We start from the raw sequence: 12,717 nt of genomic DNA, 5'->3' as shown, positions 1-12,717 counted from the left end.
ATTCTACTTTAATAGTAGAGATAAGCATGATGTGCACGAGTTGACCTTGCCCAATACTTGATCTTTAGGGTTGTTGGCCGTTGTTGTATTTTGCTCCAATATGATAGTTCCTCTAACTATACTGTTCCTGTCACTATCAAATGCATAGCCTATAGTCCAATCACGCTTCATTCATTTATGATGTGAGAATTAATTTGTTACAGTGTTCAAACATGTTGTTAAAATCACAAATAATTCAATAATTACTGTGACAACAAGGGTAAAGTTCAGTTTCGTTCTTTCTTTTACATTGTAAAAGGATTGTGAGAACACTGATGTTGCATAGTGAGCACGAGGCTCAACCTCAATACCGATCCTTAGCATGGTCAACTTTTCTTTGAACCATGTAACTTTAGTGAGCAAACATCAGAATCTAGGTATGTAATTCTACAGTCTACCCTTGCAACAACTGCTATAGCTATGATAACTGCACGCAAAGATTTATCTGAATCATGCTTCATTCAGTTATGAAATGAGACAAAAAACAGTGAAGTCAGGTTGTCAACCGGTACACACCTCCCAAACGAACAACCTTGAACTTGAGAAGCCCGTCGCCTTGAGGCCCCGACACCGGGAAAGTGCAGGAGACAGAGCGCTTCACACGGTTTACGACGATGGACGCGCTGTACCAGGGACCGCGCGTGATGGGCTCGCCCATCGCGCTTGCTACCTGCTTGAGAAATTGCAGAGACGAGCGATAGGCGGGAGTGGGTGGGCGGGGGGTTGGACCTGGAGCAGGAGAGGAAGACGGAGAGGTCGGCGCTGGCGGCCACGCTGCGGCTCTCTCGTCCGACGGCGGGGGCGGAGGAGGTGGAGGCGTGGGGGCCTTGGGGTTGGGCTGATCCGTCGGGGAGGGGGCCAACGCCGTCGCCGGAGATGAGGGAGGCGGCGTTGGAGGGGAACCGATGGTGACAGCGCCGGTGAGCCCCAGCAGCGACAGCGCGGCCGCGCGTCGGGCCCACGCTGCGGCTCCCTCGTCTAACGGCGGGGGCGGTGGAGGCGTGGGGGCCTTGGGGTTGGGATGATCCGTCGGGGAGGGGGCAACGCCGTCGCCGGAGACGAGGGAGGCGGGCCATGTCGTACGTGGGGGTGGGGGTGGAACAATGTGGCCCATGTCGTACGAGGGGTGGGGATCGAGCTGGCAGGTCGAACCATAAGTGAGGTTGAACCATCACGACGGCACATCCTGCTTTAATAGTAGAAGATATAGCAACCAACCGATACAACATTTTGATCAACGCTGGGGTTAACAGCACAAACACGCCCAAAAGAAAATACAAGAGAAAATAAGAAAAAAAATGCCAACAACGCCGGATCAACGAAAGCTATGGCACCCCTCGACCGTTGTGCCCACCGAAGATAATCACCACGCTTCAAAGCCACCGAGTTGTCGTATACCAAGCACTACCTTCAAGAAGAAATGCGACGATGACGACGCTTCTGCCCGGACGAATCCTAGGATTTCTCCCGATACATTGAGGGTAGTGGGGGGAGAGGGTCACCCGACGCCCTTCAAGAAGGATGGCGGCACCCGCAGGCGTCGCCGCGTTGGTGCCGGCAAGACTCGACATGAATTTCTCCCGACCCCTCGCACCCGCCATCCAGGACCAACCTTCGGCTCCACCACATCCGCCGCCCACCAACATGCGCCAACCCAGTCACGAGGACACGACCGTCCTCTCACCACGGCCAACGAAGCGAGGCCGGCCGAATCCAAACGAGACACCCGTAGACAAGGACCGACAGCACCGCAGCCATGAGGGAGGGAACAACCTTCACCGACTTCGGCGGTAGCAGATCGGGCATAGCAGCAAAGGCACACCAGACCAAATGTTTGGCCGAACCCAGAACAGGCCCATGAAGCTCCGCCGCCAAGCTGCAGCAGTCGCGGCACAACAGCCGCCGTCCCTATCGCGAGGAGCTCGCTAGAACCACCGGAGAACAATCCACCAAAGCCCCAACAGTCCCGCCCAACCCAGATCGGGCCCATAGGGCCTAGATCTGAGCCAGCATGGCACCGTCGGTCGCCGCAAGCCATGGGTACTCACCGTCGCCAAGGGACAACGCCTCCGCACCGCCGCCGTCCAGATCCGTGCCGGAACGCCGCCAGCCGAAGGGCTTCACCGCCAGGACGCTCGCCCGAGCCGGGGTCCAGCGACGGGGAAGAAGGGGGAGCCACCACCGCCGGACTGCGGGGCGCCTCGCGAGCAACGTCCGGCCGCGCCTGTGGACGGTAGCGGCGAGGGGGAAGGGGAGCGGCAACTCGCCACAAGGGAAGGAGGAGGAAACCGCCCCGGTTGGGGAGGGCTTTGTTTTACTCCTCTAAGTCGGACCTAACTGATCTCCAATCCATCTTAGGACGATAGCAGCAAGCTGCAGCAGCGAGGGGGAAGCGTGGCGCAGGGCACGCGGGCAAGCCCGGGACGTGACCCGGGAGGCTGCGGTTACGACTTGAGATGTGGTACGCACACGCAGACGCGTATTGGTAGGGCCATGGCTTTATGCGGCTGAGCACGCGGGCGTGGCTATGTCAGGGAGCTCCGATGACCATTGCGATTGGACGGTGGAATACAGCGTGGATCGAGGCCGAGACATGGGGGAATTAACAGATAAGCTTACTAGGAGGGCACACGATGCCCGTTGGTGGCTTAGGAGTAGCAGAACGGCGGGATCGTCACGGACGCGTTGGTGGACGAAGGTTGAAGATGACGCGAATACGGGGATGTAGTGGCTCCGGGCTCGAGATCATGGATGTAGAGGAAGCAACGGAGGTGGACGGAGCTCCTGGTCAATCTCCTAGCATGCGGGGACGACGGTGTTCGCGGTGATGACCATGGTGGTGTTGCTTCGTCCAAATGCGGGGGAGAACAGAGCAGTGCGGGAAAGAGGGAGAAAATGGAGATAGGGTTGTTTTCAGGGCACTCGGGAGATTGGGGATGGCCTTCATGTGGCCATGGCCATGGGATGGCCGCCAAGATACTGGCCTCCTGTAGCAGGACCTGGGAGATGACCCTAGATGGGTTGTGCCTCCGTGTAAACTTGAGGTCTAGTCCAACAGTAGAAACGGTTTTCCTTTTATCTTTTTACTTTTTTGTTTTTCCTAATATATTGCATTTTATTTTAGCATCAAATGAATTTAGTTGCATACAAAACTTGTCACAAAAATACTAAGCTATATATTGAAAGAGCTAACGAAGTTCCAAGTCATTTGGAATTGTATAAATATTTGTTTATTTTGAAATGACCATTTTAGTTGTTGTTAGACCACATTATAATTTTCTATGGAATAACTCGTGAGTCAAATGATGTCGGTTTCAACATGTCAAATGGTAGGGAAATTTATAAAATGATGCAGACATTTTAGTTTTACTATTTAAAGAGATAATAATTTGATCAAGTGACAATTATGCTTAGCAAAATAGATGACATGGAATCATTAACATTAGGTATTGCAGCTTAGCACTGGCGGTGTTACAACCTTGATAATGATGATGACAATGCTAGTGGTGAAAGAATTGCAATGGCCTTTGTTTTCATTGACACCTCTACACAACCTCACTGTCTCTCTTTGACTCCCCCAAGGAGAACCTCATCACCACCCCCAAGTGCTTCATGACAAAGGCCACTGATACGGCTCCGACAAACTATAATTTTCGATTATTTCATGTTACTATTTTATCAATCTTATATACTTTAGAGACCATTTTATATCATTTTTTGCAACTAACCTAATAATCTAGTGCCCACTTTGAGTTCCCGTTTTTTGCCTATTTGCTTGTTTCATAGGAGATCGATGGCAAACAAAGTAAAAAAAAATAGAATGAAACTTTACGGTGGGTTTTTATGGACCAACATAGACCCCTGGAGCATCAGGATGAGACCAGATGTTGCACGAGAGAGCCACAAACTCAAATAATGCGCCCCAAGGGGGTGCCGTGTGAGATTGTGGGGCCCTCGTGGTTCTCCTGCACTACCTTTTCATCCTATAAATTCACATCTATTCAAGAAACACTAAAAGAGCCTGAATTGTTTTTCTCCCACCGCAATTCTCTGTTCCACCGCGATCACATGAGGAAGCCTCCGTGAGCACATTGCCCGACGAGGAATCGATCATGAAGGCCATCTTCATCAACCTTGTTGCCTCCATGATGATGTGTGAGTAGTTCACCATAAATGTACGGGTCCATAGTGATTGGCTAGATGGTTCTCTCTGTTGGAATTATGCCCTAGAGGCAATAATAAATATAGTTATTATTATAATTCATGTATCAAGATAATAGTTTATTATTCATGCTATAATTGTATTGAATGAAGACTCATTTACATGTGTGGATACATAGACAAAACACCATCCCTAGCATGCCTCTAGTTGGCTAGCCAGTTGGTCAATGATAGTCAGTGTCTTCTGATTATGAACAAGGTGTTGTTGCTTGATAACTGGATCACGTCATTGGGAGAATCACGTGATGGACTAGACCCAAACTAATAGACGTAGCATGTTGATCGTGTCATTTTGTTGCTACTGTTTTCTGCGTGTCAAGTATTTATTCCTATGACCATGAGATCATATAACTCACTGACACCGGAGGAATGCTTTGTGTGTATCAAACGTCGCAACGTAACTGGGTGACTATAAAGATGCTCTACAGGTATCTCCGAAGGTGTTAGTTGAGTTAGTATGGATCAAGACTGGGATTTGTCACTCCGTGTGACGGAGAGGTATCTCGGGGCCCACTCGGTAATACAACATCACACACAAGCCTTGCAAGCAACGTAACTTAGTGTAAGTTGCGGGATCTTGTATTACGGAACGAGTAAAGAGACTTGCCGGTAAACGAGATTGAAATAGGTATGCGGATACTGACGATCGAATCTCGGGCAAGTAACATACCGAAGGACAAAGGGAATGACATACGGGATTATATGAATCCTTGGCACTGAGGTTCAAACGATAAGATCTTCATAGAATATGTAGGATCCAATATGGGCATCCAGGTCCCGCTATTGGATATTGACCGAGGAGTCTCTCGGGTCATGTCTACATAGTTTTCCAACCCGCAGGGTCTGCACACTTAAGGTTCGACGTTGTTTTATGCGTATTTGAGTTATATGGTTGGTTACCGAATGTTGTTCGGAGTCCCGGATGAGATCATGGACGTCACGAGGGTTTCCGGAATGGTCCGGAAACGAAGATTGATATATAGGATGACCTCATTTGATTACCGGAAGGTTTTCGGAGTTACCGGGAATGTACCGGGAATGACGAATGGGTTCCGGGAGTTCACCGGGGGGGGGGGGGGGGGCAACCCACCCCGGGGAAGCCCATAGGCCTTTGGGGAGACACACCAGCCCTTAGTGGGCTGGTGGGACAGCCCACAAGTGCCATATGCGCCAAGGAGAAGAAAATGAAGAGAGAAAGAAAAAAAAAGGAGGAAGGTGGGAAGGAAGGGGGACTCCCTCCCACCAAACCTAGTCCAACTCGGTTTGGGGGGGGAGAGTCCTCCCCCTTGGCTTGGCCGACCCCCTTGAGGGTCCTTGGACCCCAAGGCAAGGCCCCCTCCCTCCCACCTATATATACGGAGGTTTTAGGGCTGATTTGAGACGACTTATCCACGGCAGCCCGACCACATACCTCCACGGTTTTTCCTCTAGATCGCGTTTCTGCGGAGCTCAGGCGAAGCCCTGCTGAGACAAGGTCATCACCAACCTCCGGAGCGCCGTCACGCTGCCGGAGAACTCTTCTACCTCTCCGTCTCTCTTGCTGGATCAAGAAGGCCGAGATCATCGTCGAGCTGTACGTGTGCTGAACGCGGAGGTGCCGTCTGTTCGGTACTAGATCGTGGGACTGATCGCGGGATTGTTCGCGGGGCGGATCGAGGGACGTGAGGACGTTCCACTACATCAACCGCGTTCTCTAACGCTTCTGCTGTACGATCTACAAGGGTACGTAGATCACTCATCCCCTCTGTAGATGGACATCACCATGATAGGTCTTCGTGCGCGTAGGAAAATTTTTGTTTCCCATGCGACGTTCCCCAACAGTGGTATCAGAGCTAGGTTCATGCGTAGATGTCTTCTCAAGTAGAACACAAAAGTTTTTGTGGGCGGTGATGTGCGTTTTGCTGCCCTCCTTAGTCTTTTCTTGATTCCGCGGTATTGTTGGATTGAAGCGGCTTGGACCGACATTACTCGTACGCTTACGAGAGACTGGTTTCATCGTTACGAGTAACCCCCTTTGCTCAAAGATGACTGGCAAGTGACGGTTTCTCCAACTTTAGTTGAATCGGATTTGACCGAGGAGGTCCTTGGATGAGGTTAAATAGCAACTCATATATCTCCGTTGTGGTGTTTGCGTAAGTAAGATGCGATCCTACTAGATGCCCTTGGTCACCACGTAAAACATGCAACAACAAAATTAGAGGACGTCTAACTTGTTTTTGCAGGGTATGCTTGTGATGTGATATGGCCAACGATGTGATGTGATATATTGGATGTATGAGATGATCATGTTGTAATAGAAATATCGACTTGCACGTCGATGGTACGGCAACCGGCAGGAGCCATAGGGTTGTCTTTATACTAACGTTTGTGCTTGCAGATGCGTTTACTATTTTGCTAGGATGTAGCTTTGGTAGTAATAGCATGAGTAGCACGACAACCCCGATGGCAACACGTTGATGGATGATCATGGTGTGGCGCCGGTGACAAGAAGATCGTGCCGGTGCTTTGGTGATGGAGATCAAGAAGCACGTGATGATGGTCATATCATGTCACTTATGAATTTCATGTGATGTTAATCCTTGTATGCACCTTATTTTGCTTAGAACGACGGTAGCATTATGAGGTGATCTCTCACTAAAATTTCAAGACAAAATTGTGTTCTCCCCGACTGTGCACCGTTGCTACAGTTCGTCGTTTCGAGACACCACGTGATGATGGGGTGTGATAGACTCAACGTTCACATACAACGGGTGCAAAACAGTTGCGCACGCGGAACACTCGGGTTAAGCTTGACGAGCCTAGCATGTGCAGACATGGCCTCGGAACACATGAGACCGAAAGGTCGATCATGAATCATATAGTTGATATGATTAGCATAGGGATGCTTACCACTGAAACTATACTCAACTCACGTGATGATCAGACTTGGGATAGTGTAAGTGGATCATGAACCACTCAAATGACTAGAGAGATGTACTTTTTGAGTGGGAGTTTAGCATATAATTTGATTAAGTTGAACTCTAATTATCTTGAACATAGTCTAAGTCCACTTTGAATATATTTGTGTTGTAGATCATGGCTCACGCAACAGTCATCCTGAATTTTAATACGTTCCTAGAGAAAGCTAAGTTGAAAGATGATGGAAGCAACTTTGTAGACTGGGCTCGTAATCTTAAGCTAATCTTACAAGCTGGGAAGAAGGATTATGTCCTTAATGCTGTGCTAGGAGATGAACCACCCGCTACGGCTGATCGGGATGTTAAGAACGCTTGGTTAGCACGTAAGGAGGACTACTCAATAGTTCAATGTGCAGTCTTGTATGGCTTAGAACCGGGACTTCAACGTCGCTTTGAGCATCGTGGAGCATTTGAGATGTTCCAGGAGTTGGAGTTTATCTTTCAGAAGAACGCCCGGATCGAGAGGTATGAGACCTCCGATAAATTCTATGCTTGCAAGATGGAGGAAAACTCGTCTGTCAGTGAACATGTGCTCAAAATGTCTGGGTACTCAAACCGTCTAGCTCAGCTGGGGATTGAACTCCCGCAAGAAGCTATCACTGACAGAATCCTTCAATCACTGCCGCCAAGCTATAAAGGCTTTGTGTTGAACTACAACATGCAAGGGATGAACAAGTCTCCCGGCGAGTTGTTTGCGATGTTGAAAGTCGCAGAGTCTGAACTCCGTAAAGAGCATCAAGTGTTGATGGTGAATAAGACCACTAGTTTCAAGAGAAACGGCAAAGGCAAGAAGGGTAATTCAAAGAAGAGCGGCAAGCCTGTTGCCAATCCGCCGAAGAAACCCAAGGCTGGACCTAAGCCTGAAACGGAGTGCTACTATTGCAAGGGTATGGGTCACTGGAAGCGCAATTGCCCCAAGTATCTGGCAGATAAGAAGGCGGGCAAAGAAAAATCAGGTATATTTGATATACATGTTATTGATGTGTACTTAACCGGCTCTCGTAGTAGTGCCTGGGTATTCGATACCGGTTCTGTTGCTCATATTTGCAACTCGAAACAGGAACTACGGAATAGACGAAGGCTGGCGAAAGATGAAGTGACGATGCGCGTAGGAAATGGTTCCAAGGTTGATGCAATCGCCGTCGGCACAGTGTCACTTCAGCTACCGTCGGGATTAGTGATGAACTTAAATCATTGTTATTTAGTGCCTGCGTTGAGCATGAACATTATATCTGGATCTTGTTTATTGCGAGACGGTTACTCTTTCAAGTCAGAGAATAATGGTTGTTCTATTTATATGAGTAACATCTTTTATGGTCATGCACCGAATGTGAGAGGATTGTTCATATTGAATCTTGATAGCGATACGCATATACATAACATTGAGACCAAAAGAGTTAGAGTAAACAATGATAGCGCCATATTTTTGTGGCACTGCCGCTTGGGTCATATTGGTGTAAAACGCATGAAGAAACTCCATGCTGATGGACTTTTGGAGTCACTTGACTTTGATTCACTTGACACGTGCGAACCATGCCTCATGGGCAAGATGACTAAGACTCCGTTCTCCGGAACAATGGAGCGTGCAAGTGACTTATTGGAAATCATACATACCGATGTGTGTGGTCCAATGAGCGTGGAGGCACGCGACGGATATCGTTATTTTCTCACCTTCACTGACGATTTGAGTAGGTATGGTTATGTCTACTTGATGAAGCACAAGTCTGAAACATTTGAAAAGTTCAAGCAATTTCAGAGTGAAGTGGAAAATCATCGTAACAAGAAGATCAAGTTCCTACGGTCTGATCGTGGGGGTGAATATCTGAGTTTCGAGTTTGGTGATCACTTAAGAAAATGTGGAATTGTTTCACAGTTAACACCGCCTGGAACACCACAGCGTAATGGTGTGTCCGAACGTCGTAATCGTACTTTGTTAGAGATGGTGCGATCTATGATGTCTCTTACTGATTTGTCGTTATCATTTTGGGGTTATGCATTAGAAACAGCTGCATTTACTTTAAATAGGGCACCATCAAAATCCGTTGAGACGACACCATACGAACTGTGGTATGGCAAAAGGCCAAAGTTGTCGTTTCTGAAAGTTTGGGGATGTGATGCTTATGTCAAAAAGCTTCAGCCTGAAAAGCTGGAACCCAAAGCAGAAAAGTGCGTCTTCATAGGTTACCCAAAAGAAACAGTTGGGTACACCTTCTATCTCAAATCCGAGGGCAAAGTGTTTGTTGCTAAAAACAGAGCTTTTCTCGAGAAGGAGTTTCTCTCGAGAGAATTGAGTGGGAGGAAGATAGAACTTGACGTGGTTGTCGAACCTCTCATCCCTCTGGATGGTGGCGCAGGGCAAGGGGAAACCTCTGTCGTTGCGACGCCGGTTGAGGAGGAAGTTAATGATGATGATCATGAAACTCCAGTTCAAGTTTCTGTTGAACCACGCAGGTCGACGAGATCACGCACTGCTCCAGAGTGGTACGGTAATCCCGTCTTATCAATCATGTTGTTAGACAACAATGAACCTGCAAATTATGAAGAAGCAATGGTGGGCCCAGATTCCAACAAATGGCTAGAAGCCATGAAGTCCGAGATAGGATCCATGTATCAGAACAAAGTGTGGACTTTGGAGATACTACCTGAGGGCCGCAAGGCTATTCAGAACAAATGGATCTTTAAGAAGAAGACGGACGCTGACGGCAATGTGACCGTTTATAAAGCTCGACTTGTGGCAAAGGGTTTTTTACAAGTTCCAGGAGTTGACTACGATGAGACTTTCTCACCCGTAGCGATGCTTAAGTCCGTCAGAATCATGTTAGCAATAGCTGCATTTTTCGATTATGAAATATGGCAGATGGATGTCAAAACGGCGTTCCTTAACGGTTTCCTTAAGGAAGAGTTGTATATGATGCAACCCGAAGGTTTTGTCAATCCTAAGAATGCTAACAAGGTGTGCAAGATCCAGTGATCCATTTATGGACTGGTGCAAGCATCTCGGAGTTGGAACAAACGCTTTGATGAGGTGATCAAAGCATTTGGGTTTATACAAGTGGTTGGAGAATCTTGTATTTACAAGAAAGTGAGTGGGAGCTCTGTGGCATTTCTAATATTATATGTGGATGACATATTACTGATTGGAAACAACGTAGAGCTTTTGGAGAGCATAAAAGGTTACTTGAATAAAAGTTTCTCTATGAAGGACCTAGGAGAAGCTGCTTACATTCTAGGCATTAAGATCTATAGGGATAGATCAAAACGCCTGATAGGACTTTCACAAAGCACATACCTTGATAAAGTTTTGAAAAGGTTCAAAATGGAACAGTCCAAGAAAGGGTTCTTGCCAGTTTTACAAGGTACAAGATTGAGTAAGACTCAGTGCCCAGCAACTGACGAAGATAGAGAGCATATGCGCTCCGTCCCCTATGCTTCAGCCATAGGTTCTATCATGTATGCGATGCTGTGCACTAGACCAGATGTTGGCCTGGCCATAAGTATGGCAGGCAGGTTCCAGAGTAATCCAGGAGTGGATCACTGGACAGCGGTCAAGAATATCCTGAAGTACCTGAAAAGGACTAAGGAGATGTTTCTCGTGTATGGAGGTGACGAAGAGCTCGCCGTAAAAGGTTACGTTGATGCAAGCTTTGACACAGATCCGGACGACTCTAAGTCGCAAACCGGATACGTATTTATTCTTAATGGGGGTGCAGTAAGCTGGTGCAGTTCCAAGCAAAGCGTCGTAGCAGATTCTACATGTGAAGCGGAGTACATGACTGCCTCGGAGGCGGCCAAGGAGGGTGTCTGGATGAAGTAGTTCATGACGGATCTTGGAGTGGTGCCAAGCGCACTGAATCCAATAACCTTGTTCTGTGACAACACTGGTGCCATTGCCTTAGCAAAGGAACCACGGTTTCACAAGAAGACCAGACACATCAAACGACGCTTCAACCTCATCCGCGACTACGTCGAGGAAGAGGACGTAAATATAGGCAAAGTGCACACGGATCTGAATGTAGCAGACCCGCTGACTAAACCTCTTCCATGGCCAAAACATGATCGACACCAGAACTGTATGGGTGTTAGATTTATTACAATGTAATTCACATGGTGATGTGAGGGCTAGATTATTGACTCTAGTGCAAGTGGGAGACTGTTGGAATTATGCCCTAGAGGCAATAATAAATATAGTTATTATTATAATTCCTGTATCAAGATAATAGTTTATTATCCATGCTATAATTGTATTGAATGAAGACTCATTTACATGTGTGGATACATAGACAAAACACCGTCCCTAGCATGCCTCTAGTTGGCTAGCCAGTTGGTCAATGATAGTCAGTGTCTTCTGATTATGTACAAGGTGTTGTTGCTTGATACCTGGATCACGTCATTGGGGGAATCACGTGATGGACTAGACCCAAACTAATAGACGTAGCATGTTGATCGTGTCATTTTGTTGCTACTGTTTTCTGCGTGTCAAGTATTTATTCCTATGACCATGAGATCATATAACTCACTGACACCGGAGGAATACTTTGTGTGTATCAAACGTCGCAACGTAACTGGGTGACTATAAAGATGCTCTACAGGTATCTCCGAAGGTGTTAGTTGAGTTAGTATGGATCAAGACTGGGATTTGTCACTCCGTGTGACGGAGAGGTATCTCGGGGCCCACTCAATACAACATCACACACAAGCTTTGCAAGCAATGTAACTTAGTGTAAGTTGCGGGATCTTGTATTACGGAACGAGTAAAGAGACTTGCCGGTAAACGAGATTGAAATAGGTATGCGGATACTGACGATCGAATCTCGGGCAAGTAACATACCAAAGGACAAAGGGAATGACATACGGGATTATATGAATCCTTGGCACTGAGGTTCAAATGATAAGATCTTCGTAGAATATGTAGGATCCAATATGGGCATCCAGGTCCCGCTATTGGATATTGACCGAGGAGTCTCTCGGGTCATGTCTACATAGTTTTCGAACCCGCATGGTCTGCACACTTAAGGTTCGACGTTGTTTTATGCATATTTGAGTTATATGGTTGGTTACCGAATGTTGTTCGGAGTCCCGGATGAGATCATGGACGTCACGAGGGTTTCCGGAATGGTCCGGAAATGAAGATTGATATATAGGATGACCTCATTTGATTACCGGAAGGTTTTCGGAGTTACCGGGAATGTACCGGGAATGACGAATGGGTTCCGGGAGTTCACCGGGGGGGGGGGCAACCCACCCCGGGGAAGCCCATAGGCCTTTGGGGAGACACACCAGCCCTTAGTGGGCTGGTGGGACAGCCCACAAGTGCCATATGCGCCAAGGAGAAGAATATCAAGAGAGAAAGAAAAAAAAAGGAGGAGGTGGGAAGGAAGGGGGACTCCCTCCCACCAAACCTAGTCCAACTCGGTTTGGGGGGGGAGAGTCCTCCCCCTTGGCTCGGCCGACCCCCTTGAGGGTCCTTGGACCCCAAGGCAAGGCCCCCTCCCTCCCACCT

This window comes from Hordeum vulgare, chromosome 7H (assembly GCF_904849725.1).
Source record: "Hordeum vulgare subsp. vulgare chromosome 7H, MorexV3_pseudomolecules_assembly, whole genome shotgun sequence".
NCBI lineage: Eukaryota > Viridiplantae > Streptophyta > Magnoliopsida > Poales > Poaceae > Hordeum > Hordeum vulgare.
Note: the sequence above shows the minus strand (reverse complement) of the source record.